The following is a 15388-nucleotide window of genomic DNA, read 5'->3' on the forward strand; positions in this document are numbered from 1 at the left end:
ACAATATTTCCGTTCCACACGTACTGAGAGCAGATCCGGTGATTCCATCAGTGCCGATAGATCACTGCTGAGACTCCTGGTGTTTTAAATAGCATATGCACTCGGTCCTGGCCTTCTGGAATGAAGCAAGGGAGAGACAGGAGCTTTGTGCTAGGCTGAGTGTTGCTGTTGACAAGGCACTCGATGGCTGCAGGCTTCTGCATCCTCAGAAATAACAACAATTACTGCGCACTCCACAATCTGTCCTCCGAGGCAGCGAACGCATCAGCTGCTGGTTATTTTGATACCCTGGATAAAAAGCTTTCGAGAAAATCTAGTACAGAAAACATTCTTATCCTCTGCTTGTCTGCACCATTCCTTCTGCCTGCTGCCCTCTCAGCTGTTTGGATTCCTATAAATGTAGCTGGTCCAGGCTTCAAGGTCCTCGTTTCAGTGGCCAAGAGGAAGTCGTTTCTGTTTGGATCCTCCTGAAAGTGGAAGAAGCAAGAGAAGAGACATCTGGGTATGTGTCTGTGTGCCAAGGCCGGTCTGACCTGGAATCTGCTGGGAACAAATGCAGTGTGGATGCTCTGACAGCCGCGAATGGCTATGAGCATTATGGGCTTCAGAAAGCATTCACTGAACACCTACTGTGTGCCAGGCCTGGTGCTAGGACCAGGAGAGACAGTGATGAGCACAGCCAGGATCTAATAACCAGCCGCCACAAGAACACGAGCTCTTTGATCAGGTACCATGGTCATCTCACAGACTCGCACAAAGTTGTTCAGCCGCTACATTGTGTCTGACTCTTTTGTGACCCCATGGACTGTAGTCTGCTAGTCTCCTCTGTCCATGGGATTTCCCAGGCAAGAATACCAGAGCGGGTTGCCATTTCCTCCTCCAGGGGGTCTTCCTGACTCAGGGATCAAACCTGAATCTCCTACTTGGCAGGCGAATTTTTTGCCACTGAACTACCTGGGAAGCCCCTGGCACATTGTAGGTGCTCAATGATCAATCTCTGGAATGTGTGTTTGTTATTTACATGTTATAATTTACTCAAGATCCTTAAAACTCAGGGGCATTCAGGGATGGAAAGGAGTGCTTATTAAACCAACATGTGCCATCAGAATATGATCAACAATTTGGGGAATGGGGTATCCAGGCTTGTATCCTGTTTACTTTTAAATCTCCATCTTTACATTCTACATAAAAAAGAACCACAAGTGCCCCCAAAACCTTTTATCCTTCTGGGTGATAACACAAGGACACATACAAAAGGTCTGCATTCAACAACCAAATACTCTGTTATTCTAAAAATTTCAACTTCATCCCTGAATTCTTGGGCAGCGATTATGTAAGGCTTAGGGCTGGCACTTTCAAACAAGTTTATACATGACATGATTGATGAACGAATTTGTCCTATTGTCTGGAAATTCCTTTGTTTAACTGACTGGTACATTACCTAATGGATCACCCTACTCTGATGCCATGTCTACAGAAAGGGCCATTCATGGTGGCTCTGGTCACTTACACTCACCTCCTAGGTGTGTTCCTCTAGTTTGTATCTGAACAACTGAAGTGGATAAGCCTTTGCTGGGAAATAACGAGGTCATATCAAAGCTGAAGCTCCCTTCCAAGTCTGAGGCTTTCTTCCTACCTCATCCCTCTCAGGTAAATGGGTAAACCTAGGTATGGGGGCAAAGACAAAAACAGAAAGAAGTGGTAACCTCAGATCAATCTGTGTCAAGTGCCAAAGCAGAGCCTCCCCTTGTTCAAGTGCCCTCCACTGGGGAAACAAGGGCCACCTCTGTACTCAGAGCAGGAATCCCTATGCCTCACTAAGTCTGGCCCCCGTGGGTGACCTTCACATTGATTGCGGTGGCATGGCTTCACCCATAAAGGGAGACTCTGTCTCTCCCTCTCTCTCCTCACATGCCTTCCTCCCTTGTGGTATCAGGTAGAGTAGGGGTTCAGCATTCAGTTTGCTCAAGGAAGAACTGAAGAAACACATCTACAAGCTCAACACCAGAGGGGTTGGTGGAATGAATTTCCAAAGACACATGAATCCCCCAGAACACTATTACAATCAATGATGCACATTTAGTGGAAATCTGACTTTGGGGGTATTTCTGCCTTGCCAGTATGGGTCATGGGTCATGGATCAGACATGCTTCCCCCGTCAAGCTCTGACTGCACAGAACCCAAGAAATCTTGGAGGGTGATCCAGGAGATCCCATCCCACAGAAAGCACAGTTGGTGGAGGAAAAGAAGAATTTGGGTAAGGCTTGGGGTGGGGTGGAAGGCTGTCTTCCTAGGTCAGTTTAGAGTCACAGAACTCTTGCAACATTGATGAAAGCTGCGCACCCTCTATCCAGAAAAATGCAGGCATCACACACAGACCAACATGACTACAACTTCAGAAGGATCGATCGGGCTTCCCTGGTGGTGCAGAGGTTAAAGCGTCTGCCTGCAATGTGGGAGACCTGGGTTCGATTCTCGGGTCGGGAAGATCCCCTGGAGAAGGAAATGGCAACCCATTGCAGTATTCTCCCATGGACAGAGGAGCTTGGTGGGCTACAGTCCACGGGTCGCAAAGAGTCAGACACGACTGAGCCACTTCACTTCACTTCACTTCAGAAGGAGCAGGGACTCCAGGAAGGAAGTTTCCTGAGTCAGGGCCTTAAGTGAAAGAAGGCTCTGATTCTAGGTCCTGATGCTTAAGTGCTCTGCGCCTTTTCTCTACAGAAGACTTGCCCTTGCCCCCAAGGGCCTTCTAGGGGGATACGGTTCTCAGGGCCACGGCCCTCTGTCGTGTCAGAGGCTTCCCCAAGGGTCTTCTAGGGGGATACGGTTCTCAGGGGCACGGCCCTCCCTCGTGTCAGAGAAGCCTCTGCACCTTCATCTTGCAGAGCTCCCCTGGGTGCGCTTTTTCTCCCAGGGTGACAGGAGGCGTCCCGGGAGAAAGGGGTCTCTGGACTTGTCTCTTGTGGCTGCCAGGAGCAGGAGGAGCAGAAGCCTAGGGCAGGGAAGGTGACGTCCGACCGGGACGGACACTCCCGCCGGGCTCCAGGCGCTGGCTGCAGGCAATGCTGAAGGAAAGCGTGGGGAGGTGGGGGGGTGCGTGGTCAGCAGGGCAAATCCACCCACCCCGAGCCTCCAGTACCCAGCCTGGTGTCTCAGAAAATCCCCAGCCAGCCGGGTTCTGCGCGAGGCCCCTCCAACCGCGTGCGCTTCCTTTTGACCTCTGGAGGGTTGAACCCCTCCCAGGCCGGGTCCAGTCAGCCTTGCCGGGGCAAGATCGACCAACCTCTCTCCTCCCCAGGAGCCCTCGCTGGCGGGCACCTCCGCCTGGCCAGAGCAGGTGCGGGACTGGGGCCGGGGAGGGTTGGAGTGGGGGAAAGGATTTGGAGTGGGTGACTCAGGGAGGAGGGGCTAAGAATTCAAGAAGCCTGTGTTGAGCAGCTCGGCGCTCCGGCACGGCAGAGAGCGCTGGGAGCCGGAGGGGAGCGCAGCGGTGAGTCAGGCTGCCCCGAGCTCAGCCCGAGAGGGGTGCAGCGCGGGCACGGGCGCGGGCCGGCGTGGCTAGGCTCCAGGGGGAGGGTATGCAGGGATCGCGGTCTGGCGAGATCTCCGGGCACCACCGCCCCAGAGGTCCCGCGGGCTGAAGTGCGGCGGTGAGAGGAGCGTCCCGAGTGGGTGCGGGAGCGCGGGAGCCTCTGCTGGCGGGCGAGTCGTGGGGAGTAGCGCTCTATCAGGTCGTGGAGTTCCCGATCTCCCGATGGATGGTCGGAAGTCGGGGAGGCAACCCGGGCGCCTGCAGTCGCGGCACCACGGTGCCAGAGACTAGCTCGAGGGTTAGAAGGGGGACAGCGCGCAAGCGAGGGAGAGTAAAGGAGCGGGGCGAGAGGGATGCGCGGGCTGTGAGCGCTCCGGGACAGCATGAGTGGTGGTCTGCACCGCGGAGGGCGAATGCGCGGCGAGCGCGGGCTGCGGTGTGCGCCCAGTCTCGCGTGGGCTACGCTGCCCCCGGGACGCTGCTCCCAGGTATCGGGACGAACCCGGCAGGGGGTTCTGGACCTGGTGCAGCGAGTGGAGCCAGGGTCGCTGGAGGGTTGGGAGTCCTGAGTGATGGCCCCAGGGGATGATAGAGGAAGCCTGCTGATCAGCCTCCATGGAAGGTCCTGCTACGTGGGTCACACGCCTCACCTCCAGCTGTCTGCTGCCAGGTGTAGAAGTTGGCATGAAGGGGTGGGGCGGGCAGCGCCTTAGGTGCAGGCGGCAAAGACCCGGAGGAGGGAGAGACAGGACTTGGGGTCAAGGAGCGGCATCTTTGAGCAATCATAAACAAGCGGCTTCACTCAGATTACAACTCTCCTTTTGCTTTCAAAAAAAAAAAAAAAATCTGAGATTCTCATGGAAGGTGTTTTCTGCTTGAACTTTCTCTTCTCTAGTGACTTGAGAGATTAAAAAAGAGCGTGCTTGCTAGGCTGGTTTTTCCAAGTTGTTCCAGGTTGGAAGTTGTAACAGTTTGTCGGATAATTTATGGGTGTTTCATGCATTAAAGTGTATTACTGCAAAGCCTTTGGGTGCTATGGGTATTAAGGAAAACTTAGTGCACGTTCCCAGCTGGAAACCAAAATAGGACTCTCCTGGGTATCTCTGCCCCCTCTGTCATCTGAGGCCAATGGAAATCCTGGAGAAAAGGCACTTGATTAATTGTTCTGGCTCCATCCTCTGGGCGCACCCACTGCAGTGCCAACCGCCCCCACCCCGTTCCCCACACATGCATGGCCAGCTGCATTCTTAAATTCAGAAAGGGCAGTGGCAGACCCACCAGTATCTTCTCTCCAGGGTCTTCAGACTCTTGAAGCTGTCACTTAAGTCTGCCGGAGGGGACTGTTTCTCCTCTTCAGTGTGGTGCAGAAGGACAACAGCCGCTGGGCCCTGCCAGCCCTTCTTGCGCAGTGTTTGCTATTTCCTATCCAATGTCTGAAACTTTCCCCTTCTGAAGACCCACTGAACAAGGACTCCATTCGGTCAGGAAGGGTCTCTTTTGTGGAGAAGTCATAGGTCAGCCTGGCAACCCGAATGTCAATCCAGCATGGTCAGTGTTCCCGGACATTGAGGTAACTGAGGACTGGGGTTGGCGGGTGAGTGAGAGTGGTCTGGGGTCTGAGGCTGGCCCTGCTGGTGTTGACTCAGAGAGGAAATGAATGTTCCTCAGACTCTGGTCCTTGAAGGGGGTTGGGGTTAACATCACATGCCACCAAAATCCTCCCCCAGGCTTTTGCCAATGTTTTTGTGCAGGTAGGGGAAAAGGGCAACCTTCAAGGGAAAAGTGTTAGGAGGCACCAAGGGAAATGGGGAACCACGGTCTCAGGGACTGGGGACACATGTATTGATAGGACTGTAGAAGCATCTCAGAGGATTTTATAGCAGCTGCTAGTGCCATGCCATCCCTGGACAGCCATCTCACCCTAAAACTCCCCAGACCCACGAGAGAATTGGAAAATTGGCTCCACTCGGGGCAGCCATCCTAGTACTAGGGACTTCCCATATCCTTAACCTTTGTCCACAAGTGGGGTTCTCACCTTCTCCTACTTCCCACCACAGATCTCCTCAACCTGGAGGGGCAGAAGGAGCAGGGAATGAGGCTTCACATGCTCCTCTTCCAGAGAAAAATCTGCGCAGTGTCCAGGAAGGGGGCCCCAGCTGCCGACATCAGCAGGGAGGGTAGGGCACGGCAGGGCAGGGCTGGAGCCCGAGGGAAGTTTCTCATCATTGCTGAGATTAAACTGATGAGAAAATCACACAACTTTCCTTTTAAATGAGTGCTGAGCACTTCGGCTGCACATTCATGGAGTGCCTTATTTCAGTGGCAACTCCACTGGAGCCACAGAAAATGACACTCTGCCCTCAGCAGGCGGTGGAAGGCTTGCTGAGGACTCATATGAAGTCTGGATATCTATGAGCAAACAACCCACATTCCCAGAGGGTTTCTCTTTCTTTGACTGGCACCTCTGAACTTGCAAACCATCAACTAAACTGTCAGCTCCTAGGCTCAGCCAGTCCTGAGAACTCAACTCTGGGCCAGTTTCACAGAACAGCATTCTGTGGCCTCTAGCAAGTAAAGGAAGAGGGAAAGACCCTTCTCCAATCCATTGCCAGGGACCTTGCTTCCTGACAGTGGGGAGATCCTTAACATCCAATCTCCAAATAGTAACAAAATCTAGATGGCCCTGAGGCAGAAATGCAGCTGGAGAAGCTGAGGCTTTGTGGTCATTGACCTTTCGGCTGGTTATGCATAGGGATGGAATTGTCCTATTTAAGCCAAGATGATAGACCTTGAGCCACAAAATTTAGCCAAGACCAGAACAGTGAAATCACATAATAAAAAAAGATCTTATGCTTCATGGGTTTTTCATTACTCTTCTATGGTTTGGTTACCTTACACGTTTTGGAGGAATTCCTAGAGGTTGTTTGCCTCAAGAGAAATTATACTGAAATGATCTGTTAATATTTCTCTCCTGTATTTTGGGTAAACTTCCTGTGGTAGTTTTTGAGTTGTAAGACAGAAGGGAAAATAACTTTGTGATCTTGAGCGAGTCACTACACTTCGCAGCCTTCACTTTCCCAATCGATGGGAGAAGGGTAGTGTATTAACAGTGTTTCTCAATGGGGCTGTTGGCATTTGGAGAAGATTCTTGGTTAAGGGTGACTTATTTCTGTAATGCTGGAAGTTGAGTATTCCTGCCCCACCTGCCAAAATGACAGAAATGGTGACAACCCAAAATCCCCTCTCCCCCATGGAAGGCTAAATGCTTATTAAAAGGGAAATACTGCTCCCAGTTGAGAACTCTGTTGGCAATTACCAATAAGGACCTTTCTTTCAGGCTTTATGGTCGGGCCATCTTCTACTTAATCACTGAATTGGGGCTTCAGAGATCCAGCCCTGGGCTTCATCCTCCAAGAGCCAGTGTATCAGGGCTCAGGAAACTCAGTGCTGTGGTCCTGCCAGGCATCATCCTTTGCTTTTGTCAGTGGAGTGTGACTACAAATGGCCCACATGAAAAGAAAACCAGAAAGAGTTGGGGGGAAGGGACCGGTGGTATTAGAGCATGGTGGCTTCCTTCTCTGCCATATGCCATTAAAAATACCGGCAGCCTGCCTGCCCCGGGTGTCCACAGCACTGGGAGGAAATCCTTCTCTCCTTTACTAAATGGATCACACTGTAGCACCAGGAGGTCGCTTCTCTGCATGAGAGAGTGAGGAAGCAGAGCCCTCCCCAGCACTGACAACACTTAATACAACGTGGGCACATGTTGATATCAAATTAATACAACCGTGCCCAAGCTGTGAGAGTAAATGGGAATCAATAACGTGACATTTAATTGAAAAAGTAAGCTAGCAATGTACACTGGAGGGATGGTGCATATAACACTGGGCTTATTCTCACTTATCCTTACCTCTGCCACAAGGTCTCACTGGATGACAAGAAATAGTGCCATTTGGGTTATTCATAGTGTAAAGGGCTAAAACGAATAATTTCTTTGGAGGCTTTTATTGCTTGCTACCCACTCCCAAATCCCTGGAGTAGGGAATGGCAACCCATTCCAGTATTCTTGTCCTGGGAAATCCCATGGACAGAGGAACCTGGTGGGCTACAGTCCATGAGGTTGCAAAAGAGTTGGACACGACTTTGTGACTAAACAACAGCAACACCCCCAAGTTGCTGAAGAGGGAAAGCTACCAAAGAAGTAGAACTGGCAGGGTTCGTAGTTGATTCCTAATGAGGACACAAAAAGAAGAAAAGGACATCAGAGATGTAAGGAGATTCCCAGATGAGACTGAGACTGGTCTGGTGATGCAATCTGTCAAGTAGGACTAGCAACAATGCTTTTTGAATTGCCCAAGTTTGGCCAACCTCTTTCACACGCGGAAAATCTTTTTATTAGTAGTAGTATTAGTCAGTCAGACAGTCAGGGTTTCCCTGAAAATTCCCCACTGGGGTAAGCAGATGGAGAGGTTTTGGCACTGCCTGCGGTGGCCTCTGCAGGTGGAGAGCACTGCAAGTGGAATGATCTGGCTCTGAAGTCAGTGAGGATGAACAGCCCAGGCTTCCCCCAGAAGCTGTTCCATACTAAGGGCAGTTAAAATCCACTGCTACAGAATAGGCTCCCAGTAACCACAAAGTATGCGCTACTTGGTACACAGATGGGCTGATTTTCCCATTTCCTTTGGCTGTCCCCTCAGTAGCCAGGTTGGTGGAATATATCATCTGTCTGAACACCACACACATTCCCAAGTGAGCCCATGGAGGGCTGCCTGCTGGAAATCATGAGAGCTCAGCCCAGGTCCAGAGAGGGAGGTACTGTCTAAGTCCCTAGTCACTGTGGATCTGGCGCGGGGTTAAAGTGACTTGCATTTCTCACTTGTCCAGTCTAGTGAAACACCAGCCCGTGTTTGGACCCGAGCAGACCTGGCTTGGGAAAGATCCCCTGGAGAAGCGCACAGCAACCCATTCTAGTATTTTTGCCTGGAGAATCCCCACAGGCAGAGGAGTCTGGCAGGCTACAGTCCTTGGAGTCTCAAAGAGTCAGACATGACTGAGCGACTAAGCGCAGCCCAGCACAGACCTGGCTTGGGGGTTAGCACGCTAGGGTGCCATCTCATCCTTGTCAATAACCAGGTATTGAGCCTCCATGCTGTATGGGAGATGCTGAGGCAGGCAGACTCCCTTTGGACTGTTCAAAAGAAAGAGCAGTCATGCTTCTGAAGGCTGCTGGACTAAGGAAGCAGGGAGGAGGGAGATGAGCACTAGGAAAGCAGAGAGGCAGGAGGGCGTCTCTTGTACCTGGTGTTCCTCTTCCGGGAAACAGAGGTAACAGTAGGACCTGCTCTGTTGGGCTGGGCACCTCAAGCGGGGTGATATTGGTGGGATACCAGCACAGGCCTGGCACACAGTTGAGCAGGCACTCAACAAACACGAATTCTTTTCTGTCGTTCTCTCCCTCAGTGGTACTGATCTGAGGTATGCTTTTCACTTTTTTTTATGCCTCTGTATGTGTAAAGCTTTGCTGCCCTGGGAGAAGAAATCTTTCTGGAAGCATCGAATCTTCTCTAGGAATTTACCCATCTTCATTTTGACTTTCTGTAATTAACATTCTCATTGGGAGAGAATTTTAACCAAACGTTTCATCTTCTGAACTACCTCAGCCTCATAATATCAGAGTGAAAGGAAACTCAGAGATATTCTCCTGTGATTTTCTTTCAGAGGCAAACTTCTCAGACTTGTATCTCAGAGATGTTATGTAATGCTCTCTAAATAAGGCATTTCTTGAGAATGGCCATTTGTACTGGCAGCTTTAAGAATGTTTTGGTTCCTTACCCCACATAACAACTTCTCCCTCCAACAACTCATTTCCTTAGGATTTTATGTGTCTTATCAAGTTCACAAGAGAAGGAAGAGGAGGAAGTGAAATTTTCTATGTCAGCTGGGCATTCATGCTCTCCCACCCCAAGGGTCAGTGGCTGGGCAGCTGTTGCTAAATAGCATATAACCTGTGGTTAAAGGGGAAACAGTCCCCACCCTGGGAAGGCAACATCAGGCCATGGATCGATCTGCCTTCTTCCAATGAGCATCTTGATTAATATGCTAACCAAGGGCCTGGGCCCTGTGGAGAGTCATAATAAATATAAATTTTGCCCAAGGAGCTTGCTCTCAAATCAAAATATAAATGGCTTCAGAGGCTCATCAGATAATATAAATTAGGTAAGACTTAGGCTGGTGGGGGCTGCAGAGATCTAGAGAGGGTATGCCCCATCAGAAAAGGACAAACAATCTGTTGCTTTGCAGGTTTGTAGACCCAATGTGACCAGATCTTCCAACTTTTCCAAGAATTCAAACTTCGTGCTTGAGTGTATAGATCCTTCACTTTTCAAAGCATTCATGCAGATCAACAAAGCCTGCCTGCAGTTTCATCTCATTATCCAGATAGACACACTTGGAGAAATTGAGAGCAGTATCAAAATGGAAACTAGCTGAAGAAGTTCCCATCAACTCTGAGAGGCCTGAATGACCAGTGTCCCCTAGGAAGGCTTCCTAGGGGAAAGGAATGTCCCGCAGGCAGGTAGGATTGTATAAAAGCAGCCCTGGCATAAAACAGAACCAGCTTCAGACCCAATCTCTGTCTCTTATTGGCCCTGTAGCCACATAATGACTCTAAGCCTCAGTTTCCTCATCTGTAAAAGGGACTCATAATGCGAGTCTCAGGGGACAGTTGCGAGGGTGAGACGAAGGAGGGTTGGAAAGCCCTTACTTAATCCAGAGCTTGGAACATTGGCGGTGCCCAGTGAGGCTGAGTTCTGTCCTAATGGTGGGCAGGTGGGATTTAGCCAGTCCAGAGGGCATGAAGGACCAGAAACATGAAGAAGGGCTGTTCACTGAGCTTTGTGAACAGTGGCTTTCTGAGGACTTGGGCTTCAATTGCTTTTCCTGTCCCCAGAGAAGGACAGTGTTTGTAGGCTGTTTTTCTCCCCTCCTGCCCTCTTCCCGCTTCTCCCCAAGGCCCGAGACTGCGTTCCCGCTTGCTCTATCAGAATCCCACACTTTAAAAACCTGACCTGGGCCAACAGCAGAAAAACAGAACTCTACTCCATAAGAAGGAAAAGTACTCCGGGAGGCTGTATAGACACGCATGGCAAATATTCAAGGAATTCTTAGGAATAAAAAAAAATTTATAAATCTGGATTTTTGCATGAGGCCATCACAGGAACATGTTTTCTCAATTAGCATGCACATTGTTTGGAGTGAAGTCACTGAGTCCACGGCTCCTCAGGCTGACTTGTGCTGAAGCCACCTGATCAGGACCTTACTTTCCATGATCGAAATCTGATTCGATCAACCCTGTCCCTGCCCCTAGCTGCTGAAACAAAATCACCCCAAATTTAAACCAGGGTGGAGACATGTGCAGTCCATTGCAAAGCAATCAAATTTCAGATCCTGGGTGTACTCACCCAAAACTGAGGAAGACAACACTACTCTTGATGATGGGAGTGACAGTCTTCACAGACCCTTGCGTTGTTCTTTTCCTTGGGCACTTATTGTTAGATGGTGGCTGTGCATGGTCCCGTCAGAGCAGATGTGTCCTGTAAGTTCTGAAAGCAGAGAAAATAGTTTCTTTTGCGAAAGCATGCATCAATTGCTTAAAATATTACTAGTTGGTGCCTGAGATCAGCGATTATGTTTTCTGGATGGTTTCCTGGACTGACTCTTTTCCAAGCGAATGGCTTTGTCAGATATTTGTAATTTCTGAAATATTTGATTAATGATGTCCCCTCACCAGAGGGATGGTCCAGGGTACATGATTAGCAGCTTGCTTCAGAAACAGAGATACAGCCCAGCATCCAAAGGGATCAAGCAAGAAGCTGAAAAATTTTCAAACCCACTGTCATAGAATAAAGTAAGGGAAAATGGTTTTCAAACTACAGGTTGGGACCTATTAGGGAGATGAGAAATCAATTAAGTGGTACAACTTTTTTTTTTTTTAAAGAAAGAAATAGAGTAAAATTTAAAAAAATCAACATGCATTGCATGGAACAAAGGGAAATATGTGTGAAAACTTTGTCTTAATGGTATATATGTTTACACAATATGTGTGCACACTGGATCATGAAGGAAAATGTATTTTTTCACTATGAGTCATGGTTAAAAAAGTTGAAAAGCTCTTGGCACAGACAACAGCATGGTTTAGAAAAGGGCATCGCTCTGAAGCCAGACGAGCTTAGGGTTAAGTCCCAGCTCTGTGATTCCTAGCTGTATGATCTTAGGGAATTTAAGTTCTCTAGGCATCGGTTTCCTCATTTGCAAGGTCAGACTAATTGCCTCCTCATAGGGCCATTGTGTAGATTAAACGACAGAGATGTATGAAGCGCTTGGTACTGGGTCTGCCATCAAGGAGACTCAGTAAGCAAGAGGCACTTCAGGCATCAGTGGCCTTCTCCTTTCCCCTCTGCCTACTCCTTCATCCTCTTCTTCCGGACTACTCCACCTCGTTAGAATGATGACCTCCCTAAATGTTTTTGTCCCTGAGAGCTCTGGCCAGCCTAGCAAAGAAACAATAGCATGGTATGTTGTATGTATCCCTACCTTTCTACCCTCTTTCTTCTTTCATGTTGGCAGAGGCATCTTTCTGTGATTCTGTTCCCTGGACATCATCATGACAGTAGTTGTCCCAAGGGCCCAAGACATCCCCCTCCCTGTCACTGAGAACCATCAGCGGGGTATCACAGCATCACAGCCTTGCCCGGCCTTGTGACCGGGACAAATTCTTTGGTCTTAATGTGGTGGTACAGTGACTCTGGAAGGAGCTTCTGTTCCCACAAATCACATCCTTTCCTTCTCAGTATATTTTTATAAGGACAACAGGGCTAAGATACTATTAAAATGTTGACATTGTCAAATTCTTAAGAAGTCCCTGCCCAGAGCAGGGAGCCTAACATTTTCTTGTGAGCGAGGCTCCAGGCGGCCCCAGTATGGAGGATTTCAATTTCTCTCCTGCTATAAACAGCTTACAGGCTCCTAGTGTGGGCCTTGGAGCTGACGGCTTCAGGTAAGCCAAACCCTAATCCTGACTCCAGCCCTCAACCTGGCCCAGTCTGTCACTGACCCCAGACCTCCCCTCTCCAGCTGAGGGCTCGCGGAAGAATGACCCACACCAGGGGCCACAAAGGTGACATGGCCCCATTTTCTTGAGAGCCTGGCTAATGCAGTCCCCTGAGGACAGATCAGCCATGACAAACTGCCGCCTCTTTGTTCAGGCGGAAGCTTCACCTTCTCCCTCTTGTGTTCTCCGTGCTCCCCTGGGGCTCATTCCAGTGCTCTCTCTGTAAAATGCAACTTCCCACCCCCACTGGGGCCCCATTTTCACCACTCAGATTCAAAGAGGATTATTAGTGACATCTCCTCAAATGCTGAATTCCTGTCCAGACCAAAGATTTAATGCTCCTTTCTAGGCAGTTTTTTTTCTAGGCAGTTAAGACATCTCTATTTGAGGTTGCAGGGCAGAGGGCCTTACGGGGAGAAAGTGGGCGTGTTATAATTTTCATCTCTGTAAGAGTCTTCTGTACCACAACTCATCCCACCATCCCCTGTAAAATTCATGCCATCAGGCCAGTTGCACATGTTAAAGAACATTTATAGGGACTTCCCTGGCAGTCCAGTGGTTAAGACTTAGCCTTCTGATGCGGGGGCTGCATTTTGCATCCCTGGTTGGGAAGCTGAGATCCCACATGCCTCGCGGCCAAAGAACCAAAACAGAAAACAGAAACAATATGGTAGCAAATTCAATAAAGACTTTAAAAATGGTCCGCATCAAAAAATCTTTAAAAACATAATAACATTTAGAGCAGAAGGGAGACATTTGTCACAGCATATTCAGCCCCTTGCTCCTTAAGCAGGTGGATGATATTGAGTGAAGCATCGGGATCTTGACCAGATCATTAACAAAGCAGCTAAGAGGCTGTTAAATCCATCACTGTTGGACCTGAGTTGTTGTTGTTTAGGAAAAAGCAGAGGCTGACTTACATTTTCTGTGCCCAAAAGGGGAGGGAAAAAAAGCATATTTCCACCCTTTCTGAAACTTGCATTGACAAATGGAATCAATTGTCCCAGAACATGACACACCACCAGGAATGTTTCTTATGCATTAAATGAATTACCTTTCTTTTCATCTGAGTTCAAGGGTATTGCATCTGTCCTTATGCAGGGAAAGTGTGAACACTTAGAAATGTTTTCATTTTCTTTTTTGAGGAGGTCAGACACCAAAACCTGACTCCAGATTTCACACCCATGTGTCAGCATCTCCATTTCCATTTATCTTGGAAATGAAAGAAAATATTCTGGGAGTGGAACTTTTGAGTATTGTTTTGAATTTTTCTAAAAAAGAGTGGAACTTGTCAGAAACTAGAGGGCTTAATAAAGCAACAAATATTATTTGTTGTAGGTTATTTTTAAATCACCTTTATGACTAAGCATAACAAAAGTAATTTTAAGTTGGCACAGTACACAGAATATCCACATTCTACTCATTTTCACTTCTTTAATGATTATGAACCAGAATTATGACTGGCAACACTCATGCTTGTGAAGATTCCAGAAACCTGTCTGAAGCTTATTTCTTTTATGGATTGGAAAAGCTGTTATGTAAGAAAGAAAAATGGTTGTCAGATATAGATTATTTCTTTCAGCTCTGTCATACTGAGAGCTAGGAGAATGGGGATTTATTTCTGGGTCAGCTTCTGAGCTGTGTGACTTGGACAAATCACAGAGCCTCTCTGAGCCTCTGTTTCTTAATCTGTAAAATGAGAATAATAAGTTTGCCCCTGGATACTGGAACGACTTTCTGCCTTGAATATGGTTGCCAGCGGGGGAGACACTTTGACTGTAGGTATAAGAGGTGAGATGTGAGAACCCTGGAAAAGGACTTTGAGACTCCAGGCTCCAGTGTTGGCTCTACCCTGAGTTAGGTGAGGGCCCTTGACCGTCACTGGCTCTGTGTGTGCCATCCCAGCTCCCCCCTGCCCATCTCAAATGCAGTACCAGATGTGAAAGCACTTCACATAATCCTGGGAAGAAACGAGCTGCTCCTGCCACGGCGGGAACAGAGGCCTGTGCCAGGCACTGAGCGGGCCCCTGCGAGGCGCAGGCCAGGGGCACCGTGGAAAGAGCATTGATTTGGAATCAGACTCTCCAAAGCTGCAGGCCCAGGAGTGGGGCTGAAAACACATGTGACCAGGACAAGTTCCTGCAGCTCTCCAATTTCTAGTTTCCTCGGCTGTGAAATGGGGCTAGTAGCACTTACCTCTTGATGTAAAGATTAAACAACGTGACTCCTGCTAGGTCCTTGGCTTGTCCAAAACTTGGCTTTGTAGTGGTCCTTGGCACTAATCATGGATGAGTACCCGAGGGGCTCTCTGCTTAGCTGGTGACCTGGCTGAGGACAGTCCAAGGCAGATGTGGTTGCAGGATGCTTCCAGGACGTGAGGCTTCCTAATGGCCCCTGTCTCCTCTGCCAGCTTTTCCTTCTCCTGACCTCTAAATATAGGAGTTCCTGGGGCTCAGCCCAGGGTCCTTTCTTATCTGTATTCCTCTCTTCCTAGATAGTCTGTCTCGGCCTCTCCAGGCATTAAATAGGTTCTACAACTTCTGGATGTCTGTTTCCAGTCTGGCCCTCTCCCCCGGGCTCCAGGCTCTCAGGTTCTATCGCCATGTCTGCTTGGACATCTAATGGACATCTCAGATTTAGAGTTGTTGACCCCTGAACTACTCTTTTCCAAGTCTAATTTTAGTCTTCCCTATTTTAGTCAATGATGTCATTATTCCCAGCTGCTCAGACCCCAAATCAGGAAA

General features: G+C 48.8%; 1 protein-coding gene and 1 long non-coding RNA gene across 2 annotated transcripts in view; one reads left to right on the forward strand and one right to left on the reverse strand.

Moving 5' to 3' along the window:
- Window positions 1–294: 294 nt before the first annotated feature.
- On the reverse strand, window positions 295–15249 carry LOC128045180 (uncharacterized). The gene is made up of 3 exons (XR_008199140.1): window positions 14841–15249; window positions 10996–11136; window positions 295–467 (listed from the first exon to the last, which is right to left on the reverse strand). It is a non-coding gene; the product is annotated as an uncharacterized LOC128045180 (long non-coding RNA).
- Window positions 3463–15388, forward strand: part of NGF (nerve growth factor) — a 56032-nt gene continuing 44106 nt past the window's right edge. Inside the window, exon 1 of the mRNA XM_052637656.1 lies at window positions 3463–3493. The gene's annotated coding sequence lies outside the window, so the exon portion shown is untranslated. The remainder of the gene's footprint in view (window positions 3494–15388) is intronic.

Source organism: Budorcas taxicolor, chromosome 3, assembly GCF_023091745.1.
Source record: "Budorcas taxicolor isolate Tak-1 chromosome 3, Takin1.1, whole genome shotgun sequence".
In the NCBI taxonomy this organism is placed as follows: Eukaryota; Metazoa; Chordata; class Mammalia; order Artiodactyla; family Bovidae; genus Budorcas; species Budorcas taxicolor.